General features: G+C 63.4%; 1 gene segment (V, D, J or C); it reads right to left on the bottom strand.

Moving 5' to 3' along the window:
* Positions 1-23,076, bottom strand: part of LOC136407740 (Ig alpha-1 chain C region-like) — a 105,031-nt gene that overhangs the window by 18,863 nt on the left and 63,092 nt on the right.

The following is a 23,076-nucleotide window of genomic DNA, read 5'->3' as shown; positions in this document are numbered from 1 at the left end:
CTCCCAGCCTGCCAGTCCAGGACTATCCTCAGTAAGTCGGACGCCATTCACACAATGGAGCTACGTCAAGCGGGCCTCAAGAAGTGGCACCACCCTGCTTGACCAAGCAGTTGCCTGACCAGCTCAGCTCACCTAGCCCAGCCCAGCCCAGTCCAGCTCTGCTAATTCCAGCCCAGTCCAGCTCAGTCCAGTCCAGCTCAGTCCAGCCCAGCCCAGCAGTCCAGTTCAGCCCAGTCCAGCTCAGTCCAGTCCAGCCCAGTCCAGTTCAGCCCAGTCCAGCTCAGTCCAGCCCAGTCCAGCTCAGTCCAGCCCAGCCCAGCAGTCCAGTTCAGCCCAGTCCAGCCCAGTCCAGTCCAGCCCAGCCCAGTCCAGCCCAGTCCAGCAGTCCAGTCCAGCTCAGTCCAGCTCAGTCCAGCCCAGCCCAGTCCAGCTCAGTCCAGCCCAGCCCAGCCCAGCTCAGTCCAGCCCAGTCCAGCTCAGCCCAGTCCAGCTCAGTCCAGCCCAGCCCAGCCCAGCTCAGTCCAGCCCAGTCCAGCTCAGCTCAGTCCAGCTCAGTCCAGCCCAGCCCAGTCCAGCAGTCCAGCCCAGCCCAGTCCAGCTCAGTCCAGCCCAGCCCAGCCCAGCTCAGTCCAGCCCAGTCCAGCTCAGCTCAGTCCAGCTCAGTCCAGCCCAGCCCAGTCCAGCTCAGCTCAGTCCAGCTCAGTCCAGCCCAGCCCAGTCCAGCAGTCCAGCCCAGCCCAGCCCAGTCCAGCTCAGTCCAGCCCAGCCCAGTCCAGCTCAGTCCAGTCCAGCTCAGTCCAGCTCAGTCCAGCCCAGCCCAGTTCAGCTCAGTCCAGCCCAGCCCAGTCCAGTCCAGTCCAGTCCAGCTCAGTCCAGCTCAGTCCAGCCCAGCCCAGTTCAGCTCAGTCCAGCCCAGCCCAGCAGTCCAGTTCAGCCCAGTCCAGCTCAGTCCAGCCCAGCCCAGCAGTCCAGCCCAGTCCAGTCCAGTTCAGCCCAGTCCAGCTCAGTCCAGCCCAGCCCAGCAGCCCAGCCCAGTTCAGCCCAGTCCAGCTCAGTCCAGCCCAGCCCAGACCAGCCCAGCCCAGTCCAGTCCAGCTCAGTCCAGCCCAGCCCAGCCCCTCCCAGCCCAGCCCAGCCCCTCCCAGCCCAGTCCAGCTCAGTCCAGTCCAGCTCAGTCCAGTCCAGCCCAGCCCAGCAGTCCAGTTCAGCCCAGTCCAGCTCAGTCCAGTCCAGCTCAGTCCAGTCCAGCCCAGCCCAGCAGTCCAGTCCAGCTCAGTCCAGCCCAGCCCAGTCCAGTTCAGCCCAGTCCAGCTCAGTCCAGCCCAGCCCAGCAGTCCAGTCCAGCTCAGTCCAGCTCAGTCCAGCCCATTCCAGCCCAGTCCTGTTCAGCCCAGTTCAGCCCAGGCGGACCAGCACAGACCACTCCATGCCCCTTGCTCGCTCCAGCCTGGCCCTACACTCTGCTCTGCCCACCTTCTCCTGACTCTGGCCTGCTCCGTTCAGCAGACTCTACCAAGCTCAGGTTGGCATCCTTCAGCTCAGCTGTGTCCAGCTCAGCATCCTGGGACAGTCCAGTCCCGGTTGTCTCCGCCTGACTCAGGGGGACCAGTCTGACTGTGACCTGCCCATCCAAACCAGCCTCACCTAGGACAGCCTGGTGCGAGCCCAGATGCACCACCAACCTGGCCCAGTTGAGCCGAGGATACATCTCACTTTTTTAAATAGCTCTGTCCACTCTAGCCACACTTGGCCTAGCCCAGCTCAGCCTAGGCCTCCCTTAGTCAGGTCAGCTTAGGCCTGTCCAGCCAGCTGTGCAGTCCAGCAGAAGGACAGCTCTCTGGGTCTCCCTTGGCCCCGGGCTGGTGGCCGCCCTCCTGGCTGATCTACGCCCAGCCCACTGTCTGGGCCCTCCCTCTGCCTGGTCCCTGGCTGTCACCGTGGGCCCAGCCCAGCCTCGTGCTAGCCAAGGCTCTTGGCTCCGTGTCTTCTTCCAAGTTGGGCGTGGCCTTCCTTTTACTTCCCTGTGTGCCCATTCAGGGGAGGGACAGCTGAGAGATAAGCAGTGACCAGAAGGCTCAGTCCACGCTGGGTGGGCAGTGCAGGTGTCCTCTTCCGGGCAGTGGCCCAGGCGGCTGGCCCCTCGCTGCCGCCCGGACCAGCCCCGCGGCCGGGGTCCTCTGTCAGGTGCCGTGGTCGGCGTGGCAACCTGTGTGGCCTGTCCCCACCTTCTGCGGCTCCCAGGAGAGGCTCCCAGGAGAGGGTCCGTCGTTAGAAAACCATTGTTGTTATTTTTACGTCCAGACCAGGGGCTGGGGGGAGGTGAGCTCTGCCCCGGTGCTCTCAGCTAAAAGTGGAGTGGGAATCCCCAGGGCCCCCACCGCCCCGGAAGTTCTCTCTGTTCTTGGGAAGCCGATGGAGCGACCGTCTCAGGGAGGGTCCCAGCTGGGCGCGGGGACGGGGACGCAGTGCTCTCCTCTCTGCCTCAGCCCCGTCCCCATGGCCAGCTCGGGGTCCTCTCCCTGAGGCTGTCAGCACACACACAGGGGTCGCCACGCTGCCCCGAGGGGGAGCAGCACCAGATCCCTTCCTCCCACCACAGCTCCTGGGAGGAAAGAGCTGTGACTATTTGTGCCTGAGAAATGGAGGCTGGGGGCCCCCCTGTGCAGAGACGTGGGGGCAGGGCCGTCCCGCTGCCGACCTTCGGCCCTCGCCACCTGGAGGAGGAGGCCCTGGGTGTGCGTGTGCGTGTGCAGGTCCACAGGCTACAGGTCACTTGGGGACGGGGAGGCCCTGGGTGTGCGTGTGCAGGTCCACAGGCCACAGGTCACTTGGGGACGGGGAGGCCCTGGCTCTCCCTGGGGTCCTGGGCACCTCTGGTGCGTGAGCATCGTCCACGGGCTTGCCCCCGTGTCATTGTCCTGCCGCGGGAGCCCCCATCGGGACGGCAATGGGCAGCGTGGCTGGTGAGGGCCGGGGGGACCTGTGGGGAGACTGGTCATGACCAGTGAGGTGGCCGGTGGCTCTGTAAGACCCCCTGCAGATGCTGGAGCCTGGTTGGGGGGGACGCCATGCTGTGTCCCTGTTGCAGGTGGCCAGCGAGGGTGCGGGGACCAAGGAGTGGCCCACGACATCTGACTTTGGGCTGTTGGGGCAGCCTGCCCACCGTCAACGCTGCATCAGTGTGGTCTTTGCCTTTACGCTGTGGACACATCCAGCAACCCCCTGAAGTCACACTCACGCGTGTGACTTCACACACACACACACACCACACACACACCACACACACACACACATACCACACACACACCACATACACACCACACACACACCACATACACACACACACCACACACACCATACACACACCACACACACACCACACACACACACACACACCACACACACACCACATACACACCCCCCCCCACACACACACACACTCGGGGAGCCACGCGATGCCGCCAGCCCAGCTCGTCAGTGTGGCATGCTGGGAAGAGGTGTGCAGAGCTTTGGAGAGGGCGACATCAGGGCGCCAGACATCGGGCCTGGCACACCTAGGGCAGGTGGGCCCCACTCAGGGAGGTGGACTAAGCGGGTACACAGAGCAGGACCTTCGAATCCCCAGGGCAGACTGTCCTGGGCTGTCACACCCTGTGGCCCCAGCAACAGACGCTGCGTGGGAGGCAGAGTGGAGAATACAGAGTTCCCTGGAAGGACCTGCGGTTCTGAGAGAAACCACAGGGCTGGGGCAGGAAGAGCTCCAGCAGGCAGCACGGGGGACCCAGGCCCGGGGCGCCGGGCCTGCAGCCTGCATTGTGGGAGTGTGTGGGCCTGGTGCCTCCACTCAGCACCCCTGCCTTTCTCCCTGAGCTGTGGGCACGGAGGACCCAGGCCCGGGGCGCCGGGCCTGCAGCCTGCACCTGTGGGAGTGTGTGGGCCTGGTGCCTCCACTCAGCACCCCTGCCTTTCTCCCTGAGCTGTGGGCACGGGGGACCCAGGCCCGGGGCGCCGGGCCTGCAGCCTGCACCTGTGGGAGTGTGTGGGCCTGGTGCCTCCACTCAGCACCCCTGCCTTTCTCCCTGAGCTGTGGGCACGGGGGACCCAGGCCCGGGGCGCCGGGCCTGCAGCCTGCACCTGTGGGAGTGTGTGGGCCTGGTGCCTCCACTCAGCACCCCTGCCTTTCTCCCTGAGCTGTGGGCACGGGGGACCCAGGCCCGGGGCGCCGGGTCTGCAGCCTGCATTGTGGGAGTGTGTGGGCCTGGTGCCTCCACTCAGCACCCCTGCCTTTCTCCCTGAGCTGTGGGCACGGGGGACCCAGGCCCGGGGCGCCAGGCCTGCAGCCTGCACCTGTGGGAGTGTGTGGGCCTGGTGCCTCCACTCAGCACCTCTGCCTTTCTCCCTGAGCTGTGGGCACAGGGGCCTGAGCCCAGTGCTGCCTCCTGCCTCTACCCTCACGTCCGAGAACGTGCTGGGCTGCTGGTGCTGGTGCAGGGTTTCTGTTGTTTTTTGCAGAAGTGGGCACTGTCTCCATCCTCGGCTGCCCCTGGGGTCCTGTGGTCTTGGAGGAGAACGGCTCTCGTAGGGCAGCTCTGCTCTGAGCGCACAGGTCTTTGCTGCCCCGTTCTTCCCCGGGGCAGTCTCCCTGCCCTGGCCTCGAGGAGTTGCCCTTGACCTGCCCCCTTTGTCCAGGGCTGGGCCTGGACACCCCTACCAAGCAGGCGCGTGCCCAAGTCTCCCTGGCTACCCTGATGTAGCCCCACCCCGTTGCTCCCGTACTTCAGGGTGAACTCGGCACATGTAGTGAGTGCGTGTGTCTGTGTGAATGAACACGTGCACGTGTCTCTCTGTGTTCATACACGTGTGCAAATGTGCACGCGCCTCTCTGTGTGCACATGTGTATACCAGATGATTGCATGTATGTGTGACACACACATGTGCACATGTCTCTGCATATGTATGTGCATCTGGCATGCACATGTCTCTGTGCACATATGTGTGTGCACTGTACACATGTGTTAGTGCATCTGCATGATAGGCACATGTCTCTCTGGGTTCTTACATGTGTGTGTGTGGTGCATACATCTGTGGGATATGTACATGTATGTGTCTCTCTGTGTGCATACGTATGTGTTCATGTATGTGTCTGGGGGGTGGGGGCAGGTATGCCCTCCTACCACAGCCCTGGGAAGCCCTGCTGACTGTGGGGTGGCACGTGCAGGGACAGAGCTGCTGTCCATGTGTGTGCAGCTGGCCCAGGCGGGTGGAGTTGCTCCGTGTCCACAGGGGCCCTCACTGCCGGCCCCACTGTGCCGGAGGACGTGGTGAAGGCTGGAGCCAGCCCTCACTGCCGGCCCCACTATGCCGGAGGACGTGGTGAAGGCTGGAGCCAGCCCTCACTGCCGGCCCCACTATGCCGGGGGACGTGGTGAAGGCTGGAGCCAGCCCTCACTGCCGGCCCCACTATGCCGGGGGACGTGGTGAAGGCTGGAGCCAGCCCTCACTGCCGGCCCCACTATGCCGGGGGACGTGGTGAAGGCTGGAGCCAGCCCTCACTGCCGGCCCCACTATGCCGGGGGACGTGGTGAAGGCTGGAGCCAGCCCTCACTGCCGGCCCCACTATGCCGGGGGACGTGGTGAAGGCTGGAGCCAGCCCTCACTGCCGGCCCCACTATGCCGGGGGACGTGGTGAAGGCTGGAGCCAGCCCTCACTGCCGGCCCCACTATGCCGGGGGACGTGGTGAAGGCTGGAGCCAGCCCTCACTGCCGGCCCCACTATGCCGGGGGACGTGGTGAAGGCTGGAGCCAGCCCTCACTGCCGGCCCCACTATGCCAGGGGACGTGGTGAAGGCTGGAGCCGGGAGCCGGGCCAGGGCTGGCTGAGGACTTCTGTTTCTTAATGTCCCACTTTAGGTGGGTCCAGGGCAGAATCCCACCTGGTTTGGAAGTTCCCAAGTGTCTGGAGTGTGGGGACTGGCAGGAGGTCCGAGGGGCCTGGCCAGACAGCGCAGGACGGGTGGGTTTGAGCTTCCGCAGCAGGAGGCCTCGTTTTGAGGCTGGGCTCCAGCGTTAGGGCCTGTGTGGTGAACCGGGAACAATGCCCGCTCCAGCAAATGGGCTGCTTGGAGGGAACCAGGCCACCGGTGTTTCTCAGACCCTTACACGCAGGACACTAGCAACCTCAGAGCCCCTCTCCCCAGACTTAGCTGGAGCCAGGGCCCCCAACGCCAGTGACAAGGACAGGCTCCTGAATTCTGGGCAGTGAGACCAGCTGAGCCCCTTGCTGACCTTGATTGTGGCCCCAAATGGTACCTGCAGACGTCCACATGGACAGGCCTGGCTCTGGCCAGAGGAGCTGCAGGCTCCTGTGGAGACACACACACTGGTCCTGAGCGGGAGGCCACTGAGGCCACTGAAATGTGTGGCAGGATGTGCTTGTCCAGCTGTGGGCTCGGGGCAGGCGCTGCTGGGCATGTGGTGAGAGGGGCTTAGAGTAGCAAAGGCTGTGGGTGAGGTGGTGTGATAAACCCGCATGATGGTGCCCTAGAGTGCGAATGAGGTAGTGTGTGTGTGTGTGTGTGTGGACATGTGTGTGTGTGAGGATGTGTGTGTGTGAGGATGTGTGTGTGTGAGGATGTGTGTGTGTGTGAGGATGTGTGTGTGTGAGGACATGTTTGTGTGTGAGGACACGTGTATGTGTGAGGGTATGTGAGGGTGTGTGTGTGAAGATGTGTGTGTGAGGATGTGTATGCGTGAGGATGTGTGTGTGTGAGGACATGTTTGTGTGTGAGGACACGTGTATGTGTGAGGGTATGTGAGGGTGTGTGTGTGAAGATGTGTGTGTGAGGATGTGTGTGTGTGAGGATGTGTGTGTGTGAGGACATGCATGTGTGTGAGGACATGTATGCGTGTGAGGATGTGTGTGTGTGTGAGGACGTGTATGCGTGTGAGGATGTGTGTGTGTGTGAGGATGTGTGTGTGTGAGGACATGCATGTGTGTGAGGATGTGTGTGTGTGTGAGGACATGTGTATGTGTAAGGATGTGTGTGTCTATGTGTAAGGATGTGTGTGTGAGGACATGTGTGTATAAGGATGTGTGTTTGTGTGTGAAGGCATGTGTGTGTGAGGATGTGTGTGTGAGGACATGTGTGTATAAGGATGTGTGTTTGTGTGTGAGGATGTGTGTGTGAGGACATGTGTGTATAAGGATGTGTGTTTGTGTGTGAGGATGTGTGTGTGAGGACATGTGTGTATAAGGATGTGTGTTTGTGTGTGAGGATGTGTGTGTGAGGAGTGGCTCAGTGTGACACATTAGTGTCATGGGGCTCAGTGTGACACATGAGAAAAAATGGGCTCAATGTGATATATGAGTGTGACAGGGCTCAGAGTAACACATGGGTAAGAGAGAGGCTCAGTGTGACACAGGAGAAGAGAAGAAGTTCAGTGTGACATATTGGTGTGACAAGACTCTATGGGGCACATAAGCATGGGAGGGGATTAGTGTGACACATTAGTGCAGTGGGAACTTAGTATGACTTATGTATGATTGGAACTAAGTGTGATACATGCGAGAAGGAGGGGCTCATGCAACACATTAGTGTGACAAGGGCTCAGTGTGACACGAGTAAGAAAGGGGTTCACTGGGACACATTACCGTAACAGGATTCAATGTGACATTAGAAAAGGGCTTAGTGTGACAGTGTGACACAAGAGGACATGTGTGTGTGTGAGCATGTGTGTCTGTGTGAGGGCGTGTGTGAGGACATGTATGTGTGAGGACATATGTGTGTGATGACATGTATGTTGGAGGACACATGTGTGTGAAGATGTGTGTGTGAGGACATGTGTGTCTATGTGTGAGGGCAGGTATGTGTGACAATGTGTTGTATATCTGTGAGGATGTGTTTGTGTGTGTGCAAGTCCTTGTGTGTGTGTGAGGGCCTATGTATATGTGTATGTGTGACTTGTATGTGTTTGTGTTTGAGAACCTGTGTGTGTATGGTGTGCACTATGTGTGTGTACATGATGATGTGTGTCTGTGAGGACGTGAGGACATGTTTGTGTGTGTGTGTGTCAGAGCTGGTGCTCAGGGTTGGGGCAGAAGGTTGTCAGGAGGCTCGGGAGGGACCTCAGGGCAGGTGAACCCTGGGCGAGGGCCGTGCCCTGTGTGCCCTGTGGTGGGGGCTTGGGGCTGGTGGGGGAGCTCCTGGGGAGTTCCTGAGCTGCGAGCCGAGGCTGTGGCTCGAGCCAGGGCCTCCTGTCGGCAGGGAGGGCTGGGCTGGCTGGAGGTGGATGCCTTGGTCCAGGGGATGGAAGTGAGGGACAGGGCCTGGGGACAGAGAGGGAGAGGGGGGCTGGGCACGCTGCAGGAGACGGGGATCGGGTCACCCCCAGAGCTGTCACCTGGAGTCCTGGAGACCCCCAGCCCGCTTGGCCGGGCCACCTGGAGTCCTGGAGACCCCCGGCCCGCTTGGCCGGGTCACCTGGAGTCCTGGAGACCCCCGGCCCGCTTGGCCGGGCCACCTGGAGTCCTGGAGACCCCCGGCCCGCTTGGCCGGGTCACCTGGAGTCCTGGAGACGCCCCGGCCCGCTTGGCCGGGCCACCTGGAGTCCTGGAGACCCCCGGCCCGCTTGGCCGGGCCACCTGGAGTCCTGGAGACCCCCGGCCCGCTTGGCCGGGCCACCTGGAGTCCTGGAGACCCCCGGCCCGCTTGGCCGGGCCACCTGGAGTCCTGGAGACCCCCGGCCCGCTTGGCCGGGCCACCTGGAGTCCTGGAGACCCCCGGCCCGCTTGGCCGGGCCCCTTCGGGCTGGGTGTGCCCCTGGACGCCGTCCGGCTGCCCTGCCCTGCTCCGGCCTGTGGTACAGCTCCCGCTGGAGTGAGGGGGCCCTTTTCCTGCGTGAAACCCTCTCTCCCCCGCCCACAGGAAGTGCGGATGGTGCCCCCCGGCTGGCCTTGGGCCCCCCAGGCCCGCTGGCAGATGCCCTCAGCCGAGCCCCTCTGGCCGTGGAGACGTGTGCCCATCCCAGCCGACGCCGGGTACGGCCTGCCCTCCTTCCCTGGAGGTTTTAGTGAGAAGGGCTGAGGGTTGAGTGTCTCCTGCAGCCCAGGGGCCTCGCCAGGAAGGGTGGGCCACGCCCCTTCTCTGGGAAGGACAGTCCGACTCCATCATCACTGCTGGTCAGCAGGCCAGCAGCCTGTGCATCTCTTCAGCCCCTTCCCTGGAGCCCGCCGGCCCGTGGTTCTCCCAGGAAAATGCCCCTCTCCCCTGTGCTAACCCGAGTGGACTTCAGCTCGGGCCTCCTCCCTGACGGGTCTTTGCTGCCCGAGTCTGTCCTGACTCTGGAACAAGTGTCCGGCCCTGTCCCTCCTCCTCTGCCCCTCCTGGCCTGGCCTTCACGGTCACGCCCTCCTGATCCTCGTTCCTGGCACCCAACTCTCCTGTGTGGGGCTGAATTGTGTCCCCCACGTCACACGTGGAGGCCCTGGCCCCCCAGCACCTCAGAAGGTGACTGCGTTTGGAAATAGGGTCTCTCAGGGGGGTGCTACGTGAACATGAGGTCGTCAGGGAGGGTCCTGATCTGGTCTGACTGGTGTTCTTCTAGGGACGCCGACCCTGAGGGACGGCCACGTCAGGACGCAGGGAGGAGATGGCCGTCCGCGGGCCCAGGAGAGAGTCCTCGGGGGACCCAGCCCTGCAGCCCCCGGTCTGGGGTCTCCAGCTCCGGGACAGGGGGACCCAGCCCTGCAGTCCCCGCTCTGGGGTCTCCAGCTCCGGGACAGGGGGACCCAGCCCTGCAGCCCCCGCTCTGGGGTCTCCAGCTCCGGGACAGGGGGACCCAGCCCTGCAGCCCCCGCTCTGGGGTCTCCAGCTCCGGGACAGGGGGAGCCAGCCCTGCAGTCCCCGCTCTGGGGTCTCCAGCTCCGGGACAGGGGGAGCCAGCCCTGCAACCCCTGCTCTGGGGTCTCCAGCACCCACTCTGGGGTCTCCAGCTCTGGGACAGGGGGACCCAGCCCTGCAGCACGCGCTCTGGGGTCTCCAGCTCCGGGACAGGGGGACCCAGCCCTGCAGCCCCCGCTCTGGGGTCTCCAGCTCCGGGACAGGGGGACCCAGCCCTGCAGCCCCCGCTCTGGGGTCTCTAGCTCCGGGACAGGGGGAACCAGCCCTGCAGCCCCCGCTCTGGGGTCTCCAGCTCCGGGACTGGGGGACCCAGCCCTGCAGCCCCCACTCTGGGGTCTCCAGCTCCGGGACAGGGGGAACCAGCCCTGCAGCCCCCGCTCTGGGGTCTCCAGCTCCGGGACAGGGGGAACCAGCCCTGCAGCCCCCGCTCTGGGGTCTCCAGCTCCGGGACAGGGAGGGAGCTTCCTGTGTCAGCCCCTTCTGTGCTGACTGACCCCGGCAGGTCCTGCCCCCAGCCCCCAGCCCCAGGTACCCGGGCAGCTCCTCCTCCACCCCCGTGCCCTGGCCTGCCTTCCTCACCCTCTGGGAACCCAGGGATGGCTGAACCCCCCGGCTGCAGAGTGAGGGCAGGAGGAGAGGGAGGGCTGGCATGTCGGGGCTCTGGGAGCCTGGGGCGGGACCCCCACCCAAGACTGAGCCAGGCTGTGGATTTCACCCCACACGGCGGGCGGGCGGGTCAACACAGGAAGACCCCCAGTGAGTTATGGAATTTAAAAGGATGTTTATTGTCATTAAAAACAAACAAACAAAACAAACAACAGTAAAAAAAACGATTGGGCCCCAGACAATTAAAAAGAAACAAAAGCAACCCAAGCTTCAAGGTGGCGTGTCCCTGGAGTCTCCTCTCTCTGAGCTTCCCTGTCCTCCAGGGCTCTGTCTCTCCCGCCTTCCCTTCTCGACTTGCCCACGTGGCACTCCCTGGCTCCCCAGGGCAGGGCACTCGACAGGGAGGGCGGGAATTAGGCCTGTGCGCTGTCTCCCTGCTCTCGTGGTGCTCTGCCTTCAGCTCCCATGTCCCTTCTTGACCCCTTGGCGTCATCTGTCCATTGAGGCTGCACCCCTCTTGCTTGGAGACCTGGTGACTAGGACACTCCCAGGGGCTGCAGCAGCCTGGCCCAGGACCTTCTCTGTGGGTCTCCTGGGCAGGAGGTGATCTGAGTGACACTGGGCGCATCCGAAGCTTCCCCCGTGGGGGGCTCAAGACCCTCCCAGGAGCGCTGCATCCTGGAGCCTGCCTGATGGACATGGGATGCAGGGCCCCCACCTCTCTCGGGACGCCCTGGCAGGCCACCCCCAGGCAGCGATGTCCTGGGGAGGGGGCGAAGTGCCCTGGTGTCCTTGCTGTCCGCATGGCCCTTGGTGGGGTCTTGGTGGCTGCCATGGAGGGGCTGGTGGGTGTCCATCAACTCAGGTTGAATGTAGAACCTGCAGCCCACTTGGTTCTTCAAAGGTGTGGGTCACGGGGCGGGATGCAGCCTGTGATGGCTGGGAGGCCCGAGGGCGGAGGTGAAGGCCATGGGCTCAGAGGGTGGTGAGGTCCGAGGGTGACGAGGTCAGAGGGCGCAGCAGCAGGCGTGGGCAGCCGGTTGAGCAGCATGAACCAGCGGCCTCGGGTCCTGTGAGGGGTCTGGGGCAGCCCTGGACGCCTGCCCAGGAGGGATGGAGCTAAGCACCCTGCCCGATCATGTTCCTGTAGTCGGGGACGATGGTCCGCTTCAGCTCCACCACCGAGGAGAAGATCCACTTCACCTGTGGGGCGAGTGGCCAGGATCCACGTCAGCCTCTGCAGGGCCGAGGGAGGACCCGGTGGGGCAGGAGGGGCAGTGGGAACCATGAGTAACTGTGAAGGGCAGTGTGGGGACCACGTGGGGACAGCACAGGGAGGTGGGGGACAGCATGGGAGGGGTGGGGACAGAGTGGGGACAAGGTGTGGATGGTGTGGAGACAGCATGTAGGTGGCGTGGAGATAGCATGTAGGTGGTGTGGGGACAGTGTGTGGGTGGTGTGGGGACAGTGTGGGGACAGTGTGTGGGTGGTGTGGGGACAGTGTGGGGACAGTGTGTGGGTGGTGTGGGGACAGTGTGTAGGTGGTGTGGGGACAGCGTGTGGTAGTGTGGGGACAGTGTGGGGACAGTGTGTAGGTGGTGTGGGGACAGTGTGGGGACAGTGTGTGGGTGGTGTGGGGACAGTGTGGGGACAGTGTGTGGGTGGTGTGGGGACAGTGTGGGGACAGCATGTAGGTGGTGTGGGGACAGTGTGTGGGTGGTGTGGGGACAGTGTGGGGACAGCGTGTGGGTGGTGTGGGTACAGTGTGGGGACAGTGTGTGGGTGGTGTGGGGACAGTGTGGGGACAGTGTGTGGGTGGTGTGGGGACAGTGTGGGGACAGTGTGGGGACAGTGTAGGGACAGTGTGTGGGTGGTGTTGGGACAGTGTGGGGACAGCATGTAGGTGGTATGGGTACAGTGTGTGGGTGGTGTGGGGACAGTGTGGGGACAGCGTGTGGGTGGTATGGGTACAGTGTGGGGACAGTGTGTGGGTGGTGTGGGGACAGTGTGGGGACAGTGTGGGGACAGTGTGGGGACAGTGTGTGGTAGTGTGGGGATAGGGTGTGGGTAGTGTGGGGACAGTGTGGAGACATCATGTAGGTGGTGTGGGGACAGCGTGTGGGTGGTGTGGGGACAGTGTGGGGACAGCGTGTGGTAGTGTGGGGACAGTGTGGGGACAGTGTGGGGACAGTGTGTGGGTGGTATGGGTACAGTGTGGGGACAGCGTGTGGGTGGTGTGGGTACAGTGTGGGGACAGCGTGTGGGTGGTGTGGGGACAGTGTGGGGACAGCGTGTGGTAGTGTGGGGACAGTGTGGGGACAGTGTGGGGACAGTGTGTGGGTGGTGTGGGTACAGTGTGGGGACAGCGTGTGGGTGGTGTGGGGACAGTGTGGGTACAGTGTGGAGACAGTGTATGGGTGGTATGGGTACAGTGTGGGGACAATGTGGGGACAGCATGTAGGTGGTGTGGGTACAGTGTGGGTACAGTGTGGGGACAGCGTGGGGACAGTGTGGAGACAGTGTGGGGACAGCATGTGGGTGGTGTGGGGACAGTGTGGGGACAGCGTGTGGTAGTGTGGGGACAGTGTGGGGACAGTGTGGGGACAGCATGTGGGTGGTATGGGTACAGTGTGGGGACAGTGTGGGGACAGCGTGTGGGTGGTATGGGTACAGTGTGGGGACAGTGTGTGGTAGTGTGGGGACAGTGTGTGGGTGGTGTGGGGACAGTGTGGGGACAGTGTGGGTGGTGTGGGGACAGTATGGGGACAGTGTGGGGACAGTGTGTGGTAGTGTGGGGACAGGGTGTGGGTGGTGTGGGGACAGTGTGGGGACAGTGTGGGGACAGCATGTGGGTGGTGTGGGGACAGTGTGGGGACAGCGTGTGGTAGTGTGGGGACAGTGTGGGGACAGTGTGGGGACAGTGTGTGGGTGGTATGGGTACAGTGTGGGGACAGCGTGTGGGTGGTGTGGGGACAGTGTGGGGACAGTGTGGGGACAGCGTGTAGGTGGTGTGGGGACAGTGTGGGGACAGTGTGTGGGTGGTATGGGTACAGTGTGGGGACAGCGTGTGGGTGGTGTGGGGACAGTGTGGGGACATTGTGGAGACAGTGTGTGGTGGTGTGGGGACAGTGTGGGGACAGTGTGTGGTGGTGTGGGGACAGTGTGTGGTGGTGTGGGGACAGTGTGGGGACAGTGTGTGGGTGGTGTGGGGACAGTGTGTGGGTGGTATGGGTACAGTGTGGGGACATTGTGGGGACAGTGTGTAGTGGTGTGGGGACAGTGTGGGGACAGTGTGGGGACAGCGTGTGGGTGGTGTGGGGACAGTGTGGGGACAGCGTGTGGTAGTGTGGGGACAGTGTGGGGACAGCGTGTGGGTGGTGTGGGGACAGTGTGGGAACAGTGTGTAGGTGGTGTGGGGACAATGTGGGGACAGCGTGTGGGTGGTGTGGAGACAGTGTGGGGACAGCGTGTGGGTGGTGTGGGGACAGTGTGGGGACAGTGTGTGGGTGGTGTGGGGACAGTGTGGGGACAGCGTGTGGTTGGTATGGGGACAGTGTGGGGACATTGTGGGGACAGTGTGTGGTAGTGTGGGGACAGTGTGGGAACAGCATGTAGGTGGTGTGGGGACAATGTGGGGACAGTGTGTGGGTGGTATGGGTACAGTGTGGGGACATTGTGGGGACAGTGTGTGGTGGTGTGGGGACAGTGTGGGAACAGCATGTAGGTGGTGTGGGGACAGTGTGTGGGTGGTGTGGGTACAATGTGGGTACAGTGTGGGGACAGTGTGTGGGTGGTGTGGGGACCTTGTGGGGACAGTGTGTGGGTGGTGTGGGGACAGTGTGGGTACAGTGTGGGGACAGTGTGTGGGTGGTGTAGGGACAGTGTGGGGACAGCATGTGGGTGGTGTGGGGATTGTGTGGGTGGTGTGGGGACAGTGTGTGGGGACAGTGTGGGGACAGTGTGTGGGTGGTGTGGGGACAGTGTGTGGGTGGTGTGGGGACAGTGTGTGGGTGGTATGGGGACAGTGTGGGGACAGTGTGGGGACAGTGTGTGGTAGTGTGGGGACAGTGTGGGGACAGCGTGTGGTAGTGTGGGGACAGTGTGGGGACAGTGTGTGGTAGTGTGGGGACAGTGTGGGAATAGTGTAGGTGGCATGGAAACAGTGTGTAGGTGGCGTGGAAACAGTGTGGTGACAGCGTGTGGGTGGTTTGGGGACAGCATGTAAATGACATGGGGACAGCATGTAGGTGGTGTGGGCGTGCCATGTAGGTGGCGTGGGGATGGCATGTGGGTGGTATGGGGACAGCATGTAAATGACATGGGGACAGCATGTAGGTGGCGTGAGGACAGCATGTAGGTGGCGTGGGGATAGCGTGTGGGTGGTGTGGGGACAGCGTGTAAATGACATGGGGACAGCATGTATGTGGTGTGGGGGTGGCATGTAGGTGGCGTGGGGATGGCATGTGGGTGGTATGGGGACAGCGTGTAAATGACATGGGGACAGCTGTATGTGGTGTGGGGGTGGCATGTAGGTGGCATGGGGATGGCATGTGGGTGGTGTGGGGACAGCGTGTAAATGACATGGGGACAGCATGTATGTGGTGTGGGGGTGGCATGTAGGTGGCGTGTGGACAGCATGTAAGTGGCATGCGGATGGCATGGGTACGGCAAGAGGACAGTGTGGGGACATCATGAAAATAGCATGAGGGCAGCGTGGGGACAGTATGGGGACGGCCGGCCCACCTTGAAGAGGGTGACGGTGGCGCTGTAGCACACGCTGAGCAGGAAGAGGGTGATGAAGATGGAGATGGTGGTCCACAGCCCGTCCAGCTCCCCGTCCTGGGCCTCCGCACAGTTATCATCCAGGAGCACCTCTGGACAAGGAGGGGGTGGTCAGTGCTGGCGGCCATGGTGGCTGGCATGGGGCTGGGGGGCCTGGGGCTCCTCTGTGTCAGGGTGGGAGGCCCTGCCAGGCGAGCCGGTGGTGCCTGTCTCACCCCCCTCCACCTTGGGTCCCAGATCTCGGCCTGGCCTGGGGGGTTGCCCCGTCTCCTCTTTACTACTTGTAGTGGGGCCTGTGGGGACCAGGTGGCTGAGCCCCCAGTCCAGCCTGCTCTGCAGTCCACCTCTGGGGGTCAGAGAGTGAGAGGGGCCCCTGCCCCAGGGAATGGCCATGCCAGGCCAGTGTTGGAAGTGCTGGGCCCAGCGGGCAGGTCTGAGGTAAGTCTGGGTGTCGTGGGGAGGATGTCTGTATGTTGGGGGGAGGTGTAGGTGCCCTGGGGGGGAGGAGGGTGGTGTGGGTCAGTCAGTGTGTGGATGAGCTGCTGAGAGGCCCCTGGGGTGCTGACAGTGGTGGGGCCAGGGTCATGTCCATGGTGGGGGTTCAGAGCCCCACTCTGTTCTCTGGTCTGTGTCTGTGCAAGGTGCCTTGTGAGTGGCCCCAGAATGTAAGGCCTGTGTGCGTGTGCATATATGTGTGCACGTGTGTGTGCACATGTGTGCGTCTGTGAAGGTGGACAGTTGAGCCAGTGCTGGTCAGTGGGAGTGACTTATTTCCAATGAGTTTGGGTTTAGTGTCCATGTGCATGTCTGGACAGTCCCTGTCCTGAGCCCCCAGGGCTGCCTGCCTCTGCCCCTTTGGGATAATAAGGTGAGTGTCCTCAGGAGTGGACAGGCCTGGCCTCAGGCTGGACAAGGCCAGGCAGAACTCCCTTGCCTGAGAGAGGGTGGGAGGCCTGTGTCGAAGGCAAAGAAGGCCCGTCCCCACACCCTGGGCCAGGCGTGCCTCCTGGGTGGGCACAGAGCCACATCACGGAGGCCCGGAGAGAGCCAGGGGACAGGGAGCCCTGGAGACAAGGATGGCACTGTCCCACAGTGCGGGCACATGCTGAGGGCCCCCCACATCCTGGAGGGGCTTCTCCTGTCCCCTGCCCACACTTCTGGCTCAGAGTGGCTGCTGGCTGGGGGTGGACCCAGAGCAGCAGCAGCCTCTGCTGGTGATGCCCCCCCCCAGCTCCTGTCCTACAGGCTCTGGGTCCCACCCAGGTGGGACCAGCCCGTTCCCCTTCACAGTGAGAGCCAGCCTCAGAGCCCAGCCTGAGCTCGGCCTCGGAAAGAACCATGACAGTGTCGCAGGGTCCCAGGGTAGCGCTGGGTGCTTTATTTAATGCTGGGTGCCCGGGGAGGGGAGGGGTGGGGTATGTACACGGGGCAGGGTCTCGGGACGCCGGGAGCGTGGCTCAGTTACCCGAAGTCTGGGAGGTGGACTTCTGGGTGTAGTGATTGTGCAGCCCCTCGTGCATGACCTCACACACGAAGCTCTTGCCCTGCTGCCACTTGGCCTTGTCCACGGAGAGCTTGCTGTACAGGAAGAACGAGCCGTCCTGGTCCTGCAGCGGCGGGGTCGTGATGTACTTGGCCTCTGGCTCGGGCTGCCCGTTGCTCTGCCACTCCACGTTGATGTCCTCTGGGTAGAAGCCTTTGATCAGACACGTCACGCTGACTGTGCTCTTGGACAGCTCGTCCCTGTGTGGTCCCAGGACGTACACCTGCGGTTCCCGGACCTGCCCTGTGGGGTGGGGGAAGCACAAGACAGTCATTAGTCATTCGCAAGTGGAGGGCTGGTCACCCGGGACCCTTCCTCCGCCCGCCCCTGGCCTGTCTGCTGTGCCCACCTCTGGACTTCTGGATGACCCTCTCGATGGGGGCTGGGACGTCCTTGCTGTTGACCTTGCACTTGAACTCCTTGCCCTGCAGCCAGTCCTGGTGGGCGATGGGGAGGGCGCTGACTGCGCGCATGGTGCCGTTGAACTGCTCCTCCTCGAACTTAGTATCGGGTGTGGTCATCTTTACGTTGTCCTTGAACCAGGTGAAGTCAAGCTTGGTGCTCTGGTCCACGTCCACCACCACACAGGTGACCGTGGGAGTCTCGGCGATCTTGAGGACATCCTTGGGTTTCGGGGGGAAGATGAAGACCAGGGGCGCTCCCGGATCTATTGGTGTGGGTGACACAGCAGCTGGGGTCAGCGCCTAGGCGGGCTTCCCCTGGGCACTCACCCCCCGTGGGCAGTGCCTGGGCATGGGCCACCTGCTGGGGGTGACTGACTTACCTGTGCATGCTTTGCATTTGGGACAGGGGGTGGTCCCACCACCACTACTGCCACATCCAGTAGTGGGCACTGCAGAGAGAACAGACTGGGGGTTACGGGGGCTGGGAGAGGTCAGTCCTGGGGGTAGGCTTAGGTTGGGGCAGGGTTTTGGCAGGTCTGTGGGTCTGTGGCCCCAGAGGCTGAAGTGGGAGTGTCCAGCTGTGTCCATTCCGGGCCTGGTAGATATGCCCAGAGGACACCTGCCCGAGCTTGGGTGGCTTTCAGGCTGGGCAGTCTGTCAGTGCCCCCCCCCTGGCATGGGACTGGGGCGGCCATCCCAGCTGGGCAGTCTGTCAGTGCCCACCCCCACAGCATGGGACTGGGGTGGCCATCCCGGCTGGGCAGTCTGTCAGTGCCCCCCCCCCCCGCATGGGACTGGGGCGGCCATCCCAGCTGGGCAGTCTGTCAGTGCCCACCCCCACAGCATGGGACTGGGGCGGCCATCCCGGCTGGGCAGTCTGTCAGTGCCCCCCCCCGGCATGGGACTGGGGCGGCCATCCCGGCTGGGCAGTCTGTCAGTGCCCACCCCCCCCGCATGGGACTGGGGCGGCCATCCCAGCTGGGCAGTCTGTCAGTGCCCACCCCCACAGCATGGGACTGGGGCGGCCATCCCGGCTGGGCAGTCTGTCAGTGCCCCCCCCCACAGCATGGGACTGGGGCGGCCATCCCGGCTGGGCAGTCTGTTAGTGCCCACCCCCACAGCATGGGACTGGGGCGGCAATCCCGGCTGGGCAGTCTGTCAGTGCCCCCCCCCCGCCCCCCCCCGCATGGGACTGGGGCGGCCATCCCTCCCGGCTCTGTGCTTTTTCCAGGCAGGACACTGCCTGGGCCTGTCTCCTAGGGAATGCCCTCCCCGTGGCTGTGCACTCACCGGTCTTGTCCACCTTGGTGTTGGTGGCCGGGTGGGCGACGTTACAGGTGAAGGTCTGGCTGGACAAGCTGCTGGAGGGCACGGTGACCATGCTGCTCTGAGAGTAGAGCCCTGACCGCAGGACGGATGGGAAGGTGTACACGCCACTGGAAAGGGCGCCCTTGTTCCAGGACACAGTCACTGGCTCGGGGAAGTAGCCGGAGACCAGGCAGCCCAAGGACACCGTGGAGCCTTTGCTGGCCGGGGACAGCGGGAAGACCGACGGGGATTGGGGGGTAGTGGTGGCTGCAGGAGAGAAGGCTGTGTGACTGCCAGGGCCTCGCCGCTGGGAAGGTCCAGGCAGGGAGTGCGGTGCCCGGGGACAGCCTGGGATGGCACTGAGCCCAGTGCTTGGGGCTGGCGTGCCTCCAGAGGTCTGTAGACCAGCTGCCCCGTGCAGCTCTGAGCCACCCCAGGGCCTCGTGCCTCTGCGGACACAGGTGCTGGACTCATAGCCCAGCCCGTGCTGGGTGACCGCCTGGACTGGAGCCCCTTGTCCTCAGCCCTGACCGGTGGTGGCTCTTGCTTCTGGCTGGCTTCCGCCGACCCCCTGAGCCACTGCCCGGTCACTCCCATCTGGCTCTGCCCTGGGTGAGGAGTCTCTTCCTCAGCTGCCCGTGCTCTGCTCCTGGCCCCGCGGCCTGGAGCCCCCTGTGATGGCCTGGTCTCGGCCCTTCTAGGTCAGCCGTGCAGGCCAGGCCCCTGCTGTGGTCCCCGTTCCTGCCCTGAATCCTCTCTGTCCTGCGTTCAGTTCCTGGGTGGGGGCGGGCCCTTTCCTTGTCCCTGTGGTCCCTGAGCTCAGGCTCCTAACTCTGTGCCTCTGGAGCCGCCAGCCCCTCCCCGAGTCTGTGGCGTGGCTTCCTGACTCACACACACCCTTCCCACCCAGCGTCCGTGCCCTCTGCACCCCCTTTCTCCAGCTCTCCCTCAGTCCACAGCCCTGCTGCCCTGGTCCCTCCTGAGTCCCGGCCACGCAGCCTGGCTGGGAGCCTGGCACCCTCCTGCATGGTCCTGGTGCCCCAGACCCGAGTGTGCCAGGTTCCACCCCCACCTCCTGACTAAGCCTGTCTGTCCCCCAACCCTGGTGCCATCAACTCCGCCCCAGGGCTCTGCCCCCATCTTCCCCGGCCCCTCTCCGCCCCCAGGCCAGGCTGGAAACACCAGCTCAGGCCCTGCCTGAGCCCTCCTGCACCGACCGCAGGTCCACAGCCCTGAGCCATCACCCCCACCCCTGCTCGGCCTGTCCACTCCTCTGCCCCCTGTCCCCACAGGTCCCTGCGACAGAGCTGGTGTCTCTGGGCTCTGCCAGCTCCCTGCTCACCTGCATAGCTCACCTGCAGGGTCCACAGCCCTGAGCCATCACCCCCACCCCTGCTTCGGCCTGTCCACTCCTCTGCCCCCTGTCCCCACAGGTCCCTGCGACAGAGCTGGTGTCTCTGGGCTCTGCCAGCTCCCTGCTCACCTGCATAGCTCACCTGCAGGGTCCACAGCCCTGAGCCATCACCCCCACCCCTGCTTCGGCCTGTCCACTCCTCTGCCCCCTGTCCCCACAGGTCCCTGCGACAGAGCTGGTGTCTCTGGGCCCGAGAGCAGTTGCCCCTCCTGTCCCTTCAGGGTTCAGGAGGGGGTTCCCCTGCCCCTTCCTCCGAACCTTTCCTGTCCAGTTTCGCTCCCTGCGAGCAGGGGGCTCGGTCCCCCAGCCCCCCGCTGCCTCTGCGCTCTGCCGGCTCAGCTCGGGGCGCCTCCAGCTCAGGCCCCGCCCAGCCTGGACCCCGAGCTCCGGGGCTGCCCTCCCTCACAAGGCCCTGCCGACGCACCCCCCTTCAAGCTGCTCCCCACGAGCCTTCTCTGTCTCCTTCCCCTCCTGGGCATGCCCACGAGCTCAGGCCTCCCGTGCAACCCGTCTCTTGCCTGTGCCCACCTGAAGCCCAGTTCTGAGAGCTCAGGGCCTAGGCTCCCTTGCCCTGGGGCCTCTGTGTGACCTGCTCTGGGGCTCCCAGATCTACCAGCTGGGGCCCCCTCCCCCTAAGCTCCTGCAGAACTCCTGGTTGGCTCACCTGCTTCCTGCACCTGCGGCGCTGTGGGCCTAGGTCCTTGGGCTCAGCCCAGGGCTGCTGTGTCCTCTCCAACCTGCACTCCCCAAACTGCCCGCTCCTCTTCCTGAGAGCCGCTGGCCAACAATAGCCTTAATCCCACTGCCCTACAACCCTCTCTAGTGACCTGGGCAGCCCAGCCATGCCGCCTGAGCTCCTGCTGATTCACCAGCATAGCTCTGCCAGCTTCCCTGCAGCTCCTGGGGCATTTCCCTGCCTGCCAACACCATGACCTGCCCCCTGCTCACCTGCATAGCTCTGCCAGCTCCCTGCTCACCAGCATAGCTCTGCCAGCTTCCCTGCAACTCCTGGGGCATTTCCCTGCCTGCCAACACCATGACCTGCCCCCTGCTCACCTGCATAGCTCTGCCAGCTTCCCTGCAACTCCTGGGGCATTTCCCTGCCTGCCAACACCACGACCTGCTCCCTGCTCACCTGCATAGCTCTGCCAGCTCTCCCTGCAGCTTCTGGGGCTTTTCCCAGGCCTCCTGATCCACCACCAGCCCCTGCTCCCCTGCAAAATTCTACCTGCTTCCCCAGAGCTCCTGTGGGGCATTTCTAGCCCTCTAGCCCCACCACCAGCTCCCTGCTCACCTGCATAGCTCTGCCAGCTCCCTGCTCCCCTGCAGAGCTCTGCCAGCTCCCCCAGAGCTCCTGGGGCATTTCCCCGCCTGCCAACATCACAAACTGCCCCCTGTTCACCTGCATAGCTCTGCCAGCTCCCCCGGAGCTCCTGGGGCTTTTTCCTGCCACCCAGTCCCACCACCAGCTCCCTGCTCACCTGCATAGCTCTGCCAGCTTCCTCAGAGCTACCGGGGCATTTCCCAGGTGTCCTGCCCCACCACCTGCCCCCTGCTCACCTGTGTAGCTCTGCCAGCTCCCCCGGAGCTTCTGGGGCATTTTCTAGAAATCCTGCCCCTCCACCAAACCCCTGCTCACCTGTATAGCTCTGCCAGCTCCCCTAGAACTCCTGGGGCATTTCCCAGGCTTCCTGCTCCACCACCAGTACCTGCTCCCCTGCATAGCTCTTCCAGCTCCCTGCTCACCTGCATAGCTCTGCCAACTTCCCCAGAGCTCCTGGGGTTTTTCCTGCCACCCAGCCCCACCACCAGCTCCCTGCTAACCTGCATAGCTCTGCCAGCTCCCCTGGAGCTTCTGGGGCATTTCCCTGCCTGCCAGTCTCACCACCAGCTCCCTGCTAACCTGCGTAGCTCTGCTAGCTCCCTGCTCACCTGCAGAGCTCTGCCAGCTCCCTGCTCACCTGCAGAGCTCTGCCAGCTCCCTGCTCACCAGCATAGCTCTGCCAGCTCCCTGCTCACCTGCAGAGCTCTGCCTGCTCCCTGCTCACCTGCATAGCTCTGCCAGCTCCCTGCTCACCTGCAGAGCTCTGCCTGCTCCCTGCTCACCAGCATAGCTCTGCTAGCTCCCTGCTCACCTGCAGAGCTCTGCTAGCTCTGCCAGAGCACCTAGGGCATTTCCCCGCCTGCCAACATCACAAACTGCCCCCTGCTAACCTGTATAGCTCTGCCAGCTCCCCTGGAGCTTCTGGGGCTTTTCCCTGCCACCCAGCCCCACCACCAGCTCCCTGCTCACCTGCAGAGCTCTGCCAGCTCCCTGCTCACCAGCATAGCTCTGCCAGATCCCTGCTCACCAGCATAGCTCTGCCAGCTCCCTGCTCACCAGCATAGCTCTGCCAGCTCCCTGCATAGCTCTGCCAGCTCCCTGCTCACCAGCATAGCTCTGCCAGCTCCCTGCTCACCTGCAGAGCTCTGCCAGCTCCCTGCTCACCAGCATAGCTCTGCCAGCTCCCTGCTCACCAGCATAGCTCTGCCAGCTCCCTGCTCACCTGCAGAGCTCTGCCAGCTCCCTGCTCACCTGCAGAGCTCTGCCAGCTCCCTGCTCACCTGCATAGCTCTGCCAGCTCCCTGCTCACCTGCATAGCTCTGCCAACTCCCTGTTCAGCTGCATAGCTCTGCCAGCTCCCTGCTCACCAGCATAGCTCTGCCAGTTCCCTGCTCACCTGCATAGCTCTGCCAGCTCCCTGCTCACCAGCATAGCTCTGCCAGCTCCCTGCTCAGCTGCATAGCTCTGCCAGCTCCCTGCTCAGCTGCATAGCTCTGCCAGCTCCCTGCTCACCAGCATAGCTCTGCCAGTTCCCTGCTCACCTGCATAGCTCTGCCAGCTCCCTGCTCACCAGCATAGCTCTGCCAGCTCCCTGCTCACCTGCATAGCTCTGCCAACTCCCTGCTCAGCTGCATAGCTCTGCCAGCTCCCTGCTCACCTGCATAGCTCTGCCAGCTCCCTGCTCACCTGCAGAGCTCTGCCAGCTCCCTGCTCACCTGCATAGCTCTGCCAGCTCCCTGCATAGCTCTGCCAGCTCCCTGCTCACCAGCATAGCTCTGCCAGCTCCCTGCTCACCA

Source organism: Saccopteryx leptura, chromosome 6 (genome assembly GCF_036850995.1).
Source record: "Saccopteryx leptura isolate mSacLep1 chromosome 6, mSacLep1_pri_phased_curated, whole genome shotgun sequence".
Classification (NCBI taxonomy): Eukaryota; Metazoa; Chordata; class Mammalia; order Chiroptera; family Emballonuridae; genus Saccopteryx; species Saccopteryx leptura.
Note: the sequence above shows the minus strand (reverse complement) of the source record. Positions and strands in the feature narration are given on the sequence as shown.